Source organism: Neomonachus schauinslandi, chromosome 13 (assembly GCF_002201575.2).
Source record: "Neomonachus schauinslandi chromosome 13, ASM220157v2, whole genome shotgun sequence".
In the NCBI taxonomy this organism is placed as follows: domain Eukaryota; kingdom Metazoa; phylum Chordata; class Mammalia; order Carnivora; family Phocidae; genus Neomonachus; species Neomonachus schauinslandi.
The window spans coordinates 72,952,214-72,963,449 of NC_058415.1; the positions used below are offsets into that span (position 1 = coordinate 72,952,214).

Genomic DNA, 11,236 nt, shown 5'->3' on the forward strand with positions numbered 1-11,236 from the left:
AAATAAATAAATAAATAAATAAATAAATAAATAAATAAATAAATAAAATCTTAGAAATTATTCAACTCTTAGCTACTTTTTGGACTTTACTGAAAATACATATCAAAGGAAAGGAATGAACCCTAATATCTGCTCAGGTGACCTCCCTGTTTTCAAGTTCTCTCTCCGTCAAGGACTTACTCCTTGTAATCTACTGCCACTTTCTCTACCCATTTGAGGGTTCCCTTCTTCAGGACTGGCTAACTAAGAACATGAGTTATCTTCTGCTTGAACCAACCTTTCCTCATCACTCATTTTTCCTCTTACAGATAAACTCCCAGGCCCATTTCATTGCAAGGATTTTCTGCTTAATAACAGGTGCAGAAGAGATACAAAGATTAAGAATAAGAAGTCTTTTGCCCCTATTCTAGAGCTCCCAATTTTTTTCTTAGAATTTTCTTAATTAGAATGTTCTAATCCCTCGGCTAAAGTGCAGTATGGAAAAACAATGAACAGGGTACTGGGGTAGAGAAGCAATCTGACTTCTCATATCACTACTACCAGTTACTATTTAATATTGGGAAATTATCTCACTAGACAGGACCAGAAGAGACAACAGTAACAGCTTCAAAGGGTGGTTATAGGAGGTACAGAAAGTAGAAGTAAGACACCTAGCATGCAGCACGCCACATGGTAGTTGCTTAATACTCTTACTGTCATTCTCTAGCATTCTGCATTAGTTAGTTCACATCACTAGATTCTTCTCAGCCCCATTCTGCCAATTCACTTTCAGTGAACAGTGTTTCATTACAAAGAATACAACTGATCAGCATGCAGCTTTCTAGGTTACACTCGCATGACAGGCCTCCCAGGCCAGTCTCAATGGGCCTGGGAATCTCAAGCTCTCTCCTAACTATACACAAGATCTGAAGCTCCTTTACGACATATTCTGCCTCAACTCAGTTTAATTCCTATTTCAACCTGGGGCCTACAGATCATTCCTAGCACATCAGAAAAATACTGTATTCTGCCTTTGCAGCTAAAAATGAGACAAAAAGAAATCTAGCTTTAAAAACCTACCGCAGGGCGCCTGGGTGGCTCAGTTGGTTAAGCGACTGCCTTCAGCTCAGGTCATGATCCCAGGGTCCTGGGATCGAGTCCCGCATCGGGCTCCCTGCTCTGCAGGGAGCCTGCTTCTCCCTCTCCCACTCCCCCTGCTTGTGTTCCCTCTCTCGCTGTGTCTCTCTCTGTCAAATAAATAAATAAAATCTTTAAAAAAATAAAAAATAAAAACCTACCGCAAATTGCATCCACACTCTCCTCTTTAAAAAAGTACAAACACAAGAATTTTAAATTATTTTTACATATCAGCATAAAGTTTAATTTACATTTAATTTACATGTTAATTGAGAGGTAGCATACCTTGCTTTTCTTCTGGACCATAGATAGTTTGGAGTAAGACTTGTATTTGGGCCTGAGGCCAAGCAAGATACCTCCCAAGAGCTACGCCACTCCACTCCTACAAAGCACCCTGAAATCACAGCTAAGAGCATCCAGAATGGCCCCCAAGTCAAAAGTTCCCACCACCTGATCTGCAGGGCTTATAGTTATTACTATAAACATTTTAAGATAACTAGAATATAAAAGAATCAAAAAAAAATAATTCACATTTCTTACTCAGTATTTCACTAGGTTTCTGTGTGTCTGAAATCAGGTGCCACCACACAATCATAGGACCTTGATATTTACAAATAATGAAAGATTCTTTTACATAGTCCGTTGGCCAAATTCCAATTTGAGAATCTTCCTCTACATATTAAAATTCTCAAAATGTTACTTATCAATCAGGTAGTTATTAAGAACCAACCAAATGTTCCATAATACAATGGATGGTAAGGAGGAGACTTCAGTGGCTGTGTGCCAAGAGCTTATGAAATTTAGCAGTCCTGATTGCTAGCACAGTATGACAGACTGCTAGATCTGCTAGAGGGCTCAGCGAATACCACAGGATTCTGTCTCCTACACCAGAGACATTAACAAATGGCAATGTACAGATCAGGACTTTTTTTAAAGTCACGGTTCTTTCAGCAATTGTAAGATAATTATGGCACTTGGCATTCAATCTCTGTATTAAGTAGTTCCTATATATATAAAGAGTACAGAAATAATTTAATATAGAAAGTAAAATGCAATAGATCCAAATAGATGAGAATTTTAAAATTTTCACTGGGCGTCTATAGAGCATGATATGGACTCCCTCTGCTGGTGCCTAATACCAGCTCAGGACACCAACAAAATCACTGACAAAAGAACAACAGAGGCCAAAGGCTCATCTAAATTCACTTCTATTTAGATTAGAGGATGTTTCACAGCAGACATGATTATGGATCAATCAAAGGCAACCCTAAAAATGATTGCGTTTTATTGCAAATGCTAAAAAAATACATAAATAACCAGCAAATTGTAAATCTCAATTATTGTGCTATTAGAACAGATAACTTAAAATTTATTTTCATCTGGACTGCGTTGTGTGATTTTTAGCAGCATATTTTCCTTCCAAAATAGATGTCTCTCTGTTTTCATTTTGGTTCAAATTAAATTATTTTTCATCTGATAACCTGATGAAAAGAAGAGATCAAAGGTCAGAAGCGAATGTTGACCTATGATTAATCCACAGAGCACACAAATCACACATGGTTATTTGAGAGAACAGAACGGTATGAGCTAGTTACAACTGTCAGCATAGCTAGCTTTTTACAATACTACACTTCCATAAAACTCATGCAACCTTTCGTGTGCCCTAAATGCAATTAATATACTAAAATAGATTTATATATAATGAAAACAGCAGACTTCCAACTTCCAGTAGTAGCAGAGTAGTTTGGTTAGACGGAACCCTGCCACAGTATAATTATAAATTCTGGACAAAAGATTAAAAATTCATTATTTGAAGGCACTAGAGACTGACCAAAATCAGGCAGAAACTGCAACTAGAGATTCAGGAATTTGTGACCTTTTGTTCAATCCACAAACAGTTGGGACAGCCTCACCTTACTGGCTTTGAGTTATCAGAGGACAGTTCAGGCTTGCAGAGTAGCCAGAAAACGAGAGGAGAAACCCCAGAGGGGAAGGCAGAAGGAGTAAAGCCCCAAACATGCCTATACAATCCACCCAATGTTTCTGCTTCCTGCCAGGGGGTCCAGCAATAAAGCAGCAGTTGGAAGCTGAAAAGACTGAGCAGAGATTTCAGCTACTGCCCAACACAAGGAAGACAAGAGTTTGCAGTTTGAGTTGAGTTGAAGGCTTGCACTTGCTAGAACAAAAATCACATTTCAGAGCAATACAAAAGAATCCAGAGTCTCTACAATATATTAGTCATAATATCCAATCACGAAGTATAGCAAAAAAAAGGTGATCCGCACTCAAAAAAAAAAAAAAAAAAGCAGTCAACAGAAACCAACTCCAAGATGACCCAGATGATGCAATTAGCAGTGACAAAGGACCTGTATCTAGACTCTAAAAAAAAGAAAACTTGATAAAAATAAACCAATTTTTTAAAAAATGAGCAAAAGACTTAAACAAGTAAAAAAAGAAAAAAGATTTACAATGGCCAGTAGGTACAAAAAAAGAGCTCAACGTTTGTCATCAGGGAAATGCAAGTTAATACAATGAGATGTCACTTTACCACTAAAATGGCTAAAATTAAGACGACCTATAACACTATATATAGAGCACCCAGAATTTTCACATGTTGCCAGAGGGAATGTAAATTGGTACAGCCAGTTTGGGAAAAGGTTTGGCAGCTTTTCAAAACATTAACAATATACTCAGCTATTAATCCAAATATCTACAAAAAGACTTATAAACTAATATTCAAAGCAGCTGTATTCACAATGGCCAAAACTGAGACGACCCCAAAGCTCCTGAATGGGAGAATGAATTTTTAAAAAATGGTGGTAAATACATACAATAGAACACTACTCCACAAGAAACAGAAGGAGCTATTGATATAGGGCACAACATGGATGAAACTCACAGTGTAGTGAGTGAAAGAAGCTGGACACAAACAAGTACACACTCTATGATTACATTTATATGAGGTTTAAGTTAAGATAAAACTAAGGTAAAAAAATATCAGAACAGAGTTAAGTAACAAAAAAATATGGGTCAAACAAGAGTTTAGAGTTGATAGGGAAAGGAAATAGAGGTTTGCTTCAAGTTTTGAAAGAGGACATAACTTACAAAGTGGGATTTAATACTTTGAAATTAAATTTTATTTCTTAAAGCTTACTTTTAAATAAAAACTTCTCTAGGATGTGTCTGACCTGATTTGCTTTAGAGAGCTTCTAAACAGAGGTAATGTGTATGAAAGTTTCTAGAGCAAATGAAGATAAAGGCATGGATATTGCCTGGTGACAATATTACCTCTTTAAAAGTGGTTCTGATTTCAAATAGAAGAGAACACAGATGTCACAGGAGGGCCTAAGGTTAACAATGTGAATAATCTTTTTATTTTATTTTATTATTATTTTTTTTTTTTTAAGATTTTATTTATTTATTTGACAGAGAGAGACACAGTGAGAGGGAACACAAGCAGGGGGAGTGGGAGAGGGAGAAGCAGGCTCACTGCAGAGCAGGGAGCCTGATGCGGGACTCGATCCCAGGACCCTGGGATCATGACCTGAGCTGAAGGCAGTCGCTTAACCAACTGAGCCACCCAGGCGCCCCTTTATTTTATTATTTTTAAGATTTTGTCAGAGTGAGGAGCGCGCACGAGCAGGGGGGAGGGGCAGAGGGAGAAGCAGGCTCCGAGCTGAGCAAAGAGCCTGACGTGGGACTCGATCCCAGGACCCTGGGATCGTGACCTGAGCCGAAGGCAGATGCTTAACTGACTGAGCCACCTGAGGGGGTCCCCAATCTTTTTTTTTAAGAATTTTATTTATTTATTTGAGAGAGAGAGCAGAGCAAGAGAGAGAGAGAGAGAGCACGAGCAGGGTGGAGGGGCAGAAGAAGAGGGAGAAGCAGACTCCCCGGTGAGCAGGGAACCTGATGCGGGGCTCAATCCTAGGACCCCTGGGATCATGACCTGAGTCGAAGGCAGATGCTTAACCATCTGAGCCACCGAGGCGCCCCCGGTTGTGAATAATCTTAACACAGGTTAAAACACAGGATTAATAGCTATTAAGAATGTTATATATCTGACACAATGTTGGACTTACTTCAAATACAGGGTTTTTACTTTGCTATTCATTTTTTATTCTGACTACAGTAACTGCCCTATCCTAACTTTTCTATTAAAACACGTTTATCAAAGGGGGAAAAAAGTTCCTAGTAATAACAAGTTCCAGCATGCATTACCTTGTCCTGAAGGGTTTGCTGCCATATCTTCCTATTTTGTTTCAACTATGCTCAGTGGCAACTGGTCAGCACTTTACAGTCACCTGTAAAAAATATGTGTACACATATATAAAATGCATCATACTTTAGTAACAAACTAAAAGCTGTCAGGAACAGCTAGCCTCCCTACAATGAAATGTTTTCAGTTTTTCCATCGCTTCAGAAATACACATCTGAAAAGCGCACAGACTTAAATCACAAATTTAAATTCTGCAAGCCCCTCAAGTATTTAATTAGAACGTTAAATGTTTACTCTTGCAGATGTTGATACCAACATTTAGCACTGCTGTCTTTAATATACACCATTACGTTGTATTTACCAAACACTACCAAATGTATCAACCAATTGATAGCATCAATACGATCATTGCTAGACAGAAAAAAAAAAAATCACTTCTCTATGGTGCTTCTTGATTCACTTAAAAAATATATCCAGCAACTACTGTGTATACTGAAAGCTAAAAAGGAAAACACGCCTAGAATTTATCAAGTACATACTCTGCACCATACACTGCGTAAGATGCTTGAAATTCTTTTACTTATCACCGTTTTATAGATGGGGAGATCCGTGCCCAAGCCCATAGAGCTAGTAAGAATACTTGGAGCTGTTAGTTTCCAACTTTGTGGGTTTTGTATTAGGCCTTGGGGAGATCGCAAATGAGCAAAGACCCTACTCCTCCTTTCAAGGAACACACAGTTCCAGAGGGAAAATATACTCTCATTCAAACAACCTTACTAAAAAGTTTAACAAACGCGCTCTTTAAAAGGTGCAAACAGTGCTCCGGAAGCAGAGAGGAACTGATTCTATTGGCGTGATGAGGGATGCCTTTAGAGGAACCCGGGCAAAGTACAAGGGCTGGCAAACACATTTTGGTTTTGAACAAAATATCCTTACGTGCTCCTGCGGCAGAAGCACAGGGCGAGCCAAGCCGGTTGGGACGAGAGGAAAGAGTGCCATCTAGTGAAGGGAAACATAAAGCAGGGATGAGACAGGGCGGCACCTGCGTCTCAAAGGGTCCTTGCTGGAGGGCGTGGAGGGCAGGCTGGGCGGCTGCGGCCGACAACATCCAGAGAAAGGGAAGTGAGGAAGTTGGGGAGGCCGCTACCCTATGGCAACAAAGACAGCAGCAGCAGATCAGCGCCGGGGCCACACACTTCCCTCCCCCGGCGCCGTCAGGCGGTCCTACTTACCAGGGCCAATAAAGCGCCCAGGACCCTCCTCGCCTTGGGATTGCTCTCTCAAAGGGGGCGCGACCACTTAGAGACCTGCAAACAGAGCCCAACGTGCGGTTCTACAACCTTCCCGCCCCCGCTGCGCTTCCGCCTCCTGCCTGACGTACACCCGAAGGAGCGGAAGTCCCGCCTCCCGCCGGCGCCCAGCAGCAGCTGTCCGCCGCGATCCGTCTTTTAACTGCTGCCCGGGTGCAGAAGGCCACTTCCTTTCCGAAGAGTGGCAGCCGAAGAGGCTCATGGGAGATGCAGGCCGCGCTGTTGGGGGCGGGGCCCGAGTGGGGCGGGGCCCAGGCGGGGCACGGAGACGCTTGCCGCTGGCTCGGCTGGGCAAGGGCGGGGCTGGCACCAGCTGGGTCCCTAGCACCGCGAGTGGCCCTTTTCTCAAGGCTGTTCAGAGATAAGTCACCAGCCCGGCCAGGCCTGCGACGATAGGATTGCACTTCGGCTGGGATGAGGGGAGGGCCAATCTTCACAGGCTGGGCTGGCTTTCGAGATTCAACAACCATCTGAGGTTGTGCGCCCACACACATCCACAAATCCCAGGGATTTTTTTTTTTTATAGTTCGCATAATTATACATAAGAAAAGCACAAAACATGCAGAAGTTTTTGCTACTGTGCAATAATCTGTTCAAGAAATGGCTGTGCCACATCTCAGAACACGAAGACCCTCCTAGTGGGTTCACTTGATGCATGATTCCAGTGCAACGAATCTACATATTTACATTGGAAGGTAACCATGTATATTGATGCGTACCTGTTCCGTGGTCGGTAACCACCGATACGCATATTTTCTAGAATTTGAACATACATTCTTAATAATCGGTGTTTGCTCAATGGTGAATGTTTACAATGCACAGTTTTGTTGTGCACGGATCTAGGACTGAAGTAGTAACACTATCAAGCATTTATTGTGACTTCTGCACGCTAGGTTCTTCTTGTGCATGAGTTCTGGTCCTGTCATTTCCTGATTTATATATGATTTATATTTACATATTTATATATGAAACTTAGAAATGTTGGGTTACTTTATGTCAAGTAACAAGCTGAGTTTCAAAGGAGTAAATACTTGCCAGATGCTAAGGCCCACGTTCTTAAATCTCACGCATTGTCTCTTGCTCTGGAGGAAGGAATTTCTTTGAGGCCAGCTCTTGTTGGCATCTTTAATACAGATACAAAGTGTAATACGTGAGCATTCTGGTAGTGGGCCAGGGCCGCTTTTCAATTAAGAGGCCTTTTTGAGGGGTGCCTGGCTGGCTCAGTTGCAAGAACACAGGACTCTTGATCACGGGGTTGTGAGTTGGAGCCCTAGGTTGGATGTGGAGATTACAATCAATCAATATTAAAAAGAAGAAGAAGAAGAAGCCTGTGGTGCCTGGTTGGCTCAGTTGGAAGAGCATGGGACTCTTGATCTCAGGGTTGTGAGTTCGAGCCCCATGTTGGGTGTAGAGATTACTTTAAAAAAATAAAATAAAATCTTTACCAAAAAATGGGGGGCATTTTTGAGTCCTGAACTGACTAAAAAGACAGCTGGGATGTATATGGCTGACAAAACTTTAATGATTTTTTTTTGATGTTAGGTGGCCTGACTAGACAATACAGAAACCAGGGTATAAGAAAGCTCCAGTCTAAGTCCAATTTGTTTGTTTAAGTTTTTATTTAAATCCCAGTTAGTTAACATACAGTGTAATATTAGTTTCAGGTGTAGGATTTAGTGATTCATCACTTACATACAACACGCAGTGCTCATCACAAGTGCACTCCTTAATGCCCGTCCCCCATTTAGACCATCCCCCACTCACCTCCCTCCAGCAGCCCTCAGTTTGTTCTCTATAGTTAAGAGTCTGTTTCCTGGTTTGCCATTCTTTTTCCCCCCCTATATTCATCTGTTTTGTTTCTTAAATTTCACATATGAATGAAATCATATGGTATTTGTCTTTCTTTGACTTATTTTGCTTAGCATAATACCCTCTAGCTCCATCCGTGTTATTGCAAATGGCAAGATTTCATTCCTTTTAATGGCTGAGTAATATTCCATTGTGTATGTATACCACAACTTCTTTATCCATTCATCAGTTGATGGATATTTGGGCTCTTTCCGTAATTTGGCTGTTTGTTGATAATGTTGCTATAAACATCAGGGTGCATGTGTCCCTTTGAATCAGTATTTTTGTATCCTTTGGGTAAATACCTAGTAGTGCAATTGCTGGATCATAGGGTAGTTCTATTTTTAGCTTTTTGAGGAACCTCCATACTGTTTTCCAGAGTGACTGCACCAGTTTGCATTCCCCACAACAGTGCAAGAGGGTTCCCCTTTCTGCACATCCTCCCAACATCTGCTGTTTCCTGTGTTGTTAATTTTAGCCATTCTGACAGGTGTAAGGCCATATCTCATTGTAGTTTTGATTTGTATTTCCCTGATGATGAGTGATGTTGAGCATTTTTCATGTGTCTGTTAGCAATCTAAGTCCTAATGGACATTCTGAAAGAAGCTCATTTATGGAGAAAAGGAAAAAAAAAAAAAGAGTTCTACTTCCAGAACAATATTTTGTAATTTCCTGGCAAGTTCGGCCTCCAAGCATTGGGAGAATATTATCAGGAGAAAGATAAATTTAACTTGCTCCTAATTGTTTTGCCCTTTACTTGGTGGGTGTTAGCCCTTGAACCCCCTCTGTCTTCTCCTTGAGAGTTTTGGAACTTCTGCCTCACAAGAATTTTGACATCTTGGTTAAGAGTGGATCAGTTTACTTGGATTCAAATCCTGGCTCTAACACTTAATGACTGTGAGCCCTTGTTTAACCTTTCAGTGCTTCAGTTCTGTCATCTATAAAAAGGAAATAAAAATTAAATGAATAACCACTTCACATCCACTGGATGGCTACTATAAAAAACAAAATAAAATAATAAGTGTTGGCAGAGAAATTGGAACCCTTGTGCACTGTTGGTGGGGATATAAAATAGTACAACCACTGTGGAAAACAACATGACGGTTACTCAAAAAATTAAAAATAGAATCACCATATGATTTAGCAATTCCACTTCTGGGTGTATTCACAAAATTATTGAAAGCAGGGCCTCAAAGACATATCTGCACACCTGTATTCATAGCAGCACTATTCACAGTAGCCAAGAGGTGGAAGCAACCCACTTGTCCATCGGCAAATGAAAGGATAAGCAAAATGTGGTATAAACATACAATATAACATTATTCAGCCTTAAAATAGAAGGTAATTCTGACATATGCTACAGCATGCATGAACCTTGAGGACATTATGCTAAGTGAAATAAACCGGTCACAAAGGGCAAATACTGTGTGATTCCACTTATATGAGGTACTTAGAGTAGTCAAAAATCATAGAAAGTAGAATGGTGTTTGCCAAGGGCTGGGGGGAAGGGGAGAATGGAGAGTTGTTGTTTAATGGGTTATAGAGTTTCAGTTTTACAAGATGAAAGGAGTTCTGGAGATGGCTGGCGGGGATTGTGGCAACTATGAAAGATCTGCATTTTCTTGCACACCTTGGTATTCAGTCATAGGTCAGATGATAAATACACAGATCCTACACATCAACTAGGGAAGAGTCCAAGACAAAGGGAATGCATAAGACAGTCCTGTGGCTCTGTTAATTGATAAGGAAATGCCAGGTAGTAGTCTATGAAGGCATTATGAATATTATGGGCCTTTAATATCAAAGTAGAGCGTTGAGAAGAGTTCCCACTTTCCAACTGGAGCTACCTTAACTCTCTTTTGCTATTTTGTGATTAAATATTTATGGGAAATGCATTAAGCTAGAAAGCCTTTAAAATAAAGTGTGTAGAAGTTTGAGACAATTGCCATATTAATTATCTATTGCATGTAATAAATTACCTCCAAACTTGGCAAGTTTTTAAGAGATTTATTTATTTATTTATTTGCGAGAGGGAGAGAGAGCCTCTGCGCAGGAGAGAGGGGGCTGGAGCAGAGGGAAAGGGCGAGACAGAATCCCAAGCAGACTCCCCACTGAGCACAGAGCCCAGTGCAGGGCTGGATCTCAGGACCCTGAGATCATGACCTGAGCCAAAACAAAGAGTCAGACACTTAACCAACTGAGCCACCCAGGGGCCCCCAAACTTGACAATTTATAACAACAAATGTACATTCTCTTACAGTTTCTGAGGGACTGGAATGTAGGCAGCACGTCTGGGTGGTTCTGGCTTAGGGTCTTTCGTAAGATTGCAGCCAAGATCCTAACTGGGGTTGTAATCATTTGAAAGCTCAGTTGGATGAAAGGATCTGCCTCAAGTTCACTCACATGGCTGGGGGCAAGAGGCTTCAGCTCCTCAACCTGCAGGCCTTTCCACAGGGTTGCTCATGACATGGCAACTCACAGCTGGAGCACGTGATACAAGAGGAGAGAGAGTGACCAAGACAGAAGCCGCAGTGTCTTTCATTACCCGATCTTAGGAGTGACATACCATGTCTTCTGCCATATACTGTTGCTCACAGACGGGCCCTGGTACAGCCCTGGTACAGGGCAGAAGGGACTACAAAGCATACAGAGAGATGAGATCACTGGGGACTTAGTCCATTCGGGCTGCTATAACAGAGTACCATAGACTAGGTGGCTTCTAAAGAACAATTTTATTTCTCAC

At 41.2% G+C, this 11,236-nt stretch overlaps 1 protein-coding gene across 1 annotated transcript in view; it reads right to left on the reverse strand.

The window, feature by feature from the left end:
* Nucleotides 1-6,716, reverse strand: part of LOC110581378 (INTS3 and NABP interacting protein) — a 17,413-nt gene extending 10,697 nt beyond the window's left edge. The window contains exons 1-2 of the mRNA XM_021691197.1: nucleotides 6,568-6,716; nucleotides 5,338-5,420 (exon numbers count right to left, since the gene is read on the reverse strand). The gene's annotated coding sequence lies outside the window, so the exon portion shown is untranslated. The remainder of the gene's footprint in view (nucleotides 1-5,337; nucleotides 5,421-6,567) is intronic.
* Nucleotides 6,717-11,236: the final 4,520 nt, after the last annotated feature.